This window comes from Anopheles ziemanni, unplaced genomic scaffold (assembly GCF_943734765.1).
Source record: "Anopheles ziemanni unplaced genomic scaffold, idAnoZiCoDA_A2_x.2 scaffold_14_ctg1, whole genome shotgun sequence".
NCBI classification, from domain to species: domain Eukaryota; kingdom Metazoa; phylum Arthropoda; class Insecta; order Diptera; family Culicidae; genus Anopheles; species Anopheles ziemanni.
In genome coordinates, this window is record NW_026690049.1 from 446,305 (window position 1) to 448,718 (window position 2,414).

Genomic DNA, 2,414 nt, shown 5'->3' on the forward strand with positions numbered 1-2,414 from the left:
GTTGGCATTCCAAGTATGCCGAAATGGTTCAAAAACCGTTTCTAGCATCTTGGGTTGGCAACCCAAGTATGCCGAAATGGTTCAAAAACCGTTTCTAGCATCTTGGGTTGGGAATCCAAGTATGCCGAAATGGTTCAAAAACCGTTTCTAGCATCTTGGGTTGGGAATCCAAGTATGCCGAAATGGTTCAAAAACCGTTTCTAGCATCTTGGGTTGGCAACCCAAGTATGCCGAAATGGTTCAAAAACCGTTTCTAGCATCTTGGGTTGGCAACCCAAGTATGCCGAAATGGTTCAAAAACCGTTTCTAGCATCTTGGGTTGGCAACCCAAGTATGCCGAAATGGTTCAAAAACCGTTTCTAGCATCTTGGGTTGGGAACCCAAGTATGCCGAAATGGCTCAAAAACCGTTTCTAGCATCTTGGGTTGGCAACCCAAGTATGCCGAAATGGTTCAAAAACCGTTTCTAGCATCTTGGGTTGGGAACCCAAGTATGCCGAAATGGTTCAAAAACCGTTTCTAGCATCTTGGGTTGGGAATCCAAGTATGCCGAAATGGTTCAAAAACCGTTTCTAGCATCTTGGGTTGGGAACCCAAGTATGCCGAAATGGTTCAAAAACCGTTTCTAGCATCTTGGGTTGGGAATCCAAGTATGCCGAAATGGTTCAAAAACCGTTTCTAGCATCTTGGGTTGGCAACCCAAGTATGCCGAAATGGTTCAAAAACCGTTTCTAGCATCTTGGGTTGGGAATCCAAGTATGCCGAAATGGTTCAAAAACCGTTTCTAGCATCTTGGGTTGGCAACCAAAGTATGCCGAAATGGTTCAAAAACCGTTTCTAGCATCTTGGGTTGGCAACCCAAGTATGCCGAAATGGTTCAAAAACCGTTTCTAGCATCTTGGGTAGGGAATCCAAGTATGCCGAAATGGTTCAAAAACCGTTTCTAGCATCTTGGGTTGGGAATCCAAGTATGCCGAAATGGTTCAAAAACCGTTTCTAGCATCTTGGGTTGGGAACCCAAGTATGCTGAAATGGTTCAAAAACCGTTTCTAGCGTCTTGGGTTGGGAATCCAAGTATGCCGAAATGGTTCAAAAACCGTTTCTAGCATCTTGGGTTGGGAATCCAAGTATGCCGAAATGGTTCAAAAACCGTTTCTAGCATCTTGGGTTGGGAATCCAAGTATGCCGAAATGGTTCAAAAACCGTTTCTAGCATCTTGGGTTGGGAACCCAAGTATGCCGAAATGGTTCAAAAACCGTTGCTAGCATCTTGGGTTGGGAATCCAAGTATGCCGAAATGGTTCGAAAACCGTTTCTAGCATCTTGGGTTGGCAACCCAAGTATGCCGAAATGGTTCAAAAACCGTTTCTAGCATCTTAAGTTGGGAATCCAAGTATGCCGAAATGGTTCAAAAACCGTTTCTAGCATCTTGGGTTGGGAACCCAAGTATGCCGAAATGGTTCAAAAACCGTTTCTAGCATCTTGGGTTGGGAATCCAAGTATGCCGAAATGGTTCAAAAACCGTTTCTAGCATCTTGGGTTGGGAATCCAAGTATGCCGAAATGGTTCAAAAACCGTTTCTAGCATCTTGGGTTGGCAACCCAAGTATGCCGAAATGGTTCAAAAACCGTTTCTAGCATCTTGGGTTGGGAACCCAAGTATGCCGAAATGGTTCAAAAACCGTTTCTAGCATCTTGGGTTGGCAACCCAAGTATGCCGAAATGGTTCAAAAACCGTTTCTAGCATCTTGGGTTGGGAATCCAAGTATGCCGAAATGGTTCAAAAACCGTTTCTAGCATCTTGTGTTGGCAACCCAAGTATGCCGAAATGGTTCAAAAACCGTTTCTAGCATCTTGGGTTGGGAATCCAAGTATGCCGAAATGGTTCAAAAACCGTTTCTAGCATCTTGGGTTGGCAACCCAAGTATGCCGAAATGGTTCAAAAACCGTTTCTAGCATCTTGGGTTGGGAACCCAAGTATGCCGAAATGGTTCAAAAACCGTTTCTAGCATCTTGAGTTTGGAATCCAAGTATGCCGAAATGGTTCAAAAACCGTTTCTAGCATCTTGGGTTGGCAACCCAAGTATGCCAAAATGGTTCAAAACCCGTTTCTAGCATCTTGGGTTGGGAATCCAAGTATGCCGAAATGGTTTAAAAACCGTTTCTAGCATCTTGGGTTGGGAATCCAAGTATGCCGAAGTGGTTCAAAATCCGATTCTAGCATCTTGGGTTGGGAATCCAAGTATGCCGAAATGGTTCAAAAACCGTTTCTAGCATCTTTGGTTGGCAACCCAAGTATGCCAAAATGGTTCAAAAACCGTTTCTAGCATCTTGGGTTGGGAACCCAAGTATGCCGAAATGGTTCAAAAACCGTTTCTAGCATCTTGGGTTGGGAATCCAAGTATGCCGAAATTGTT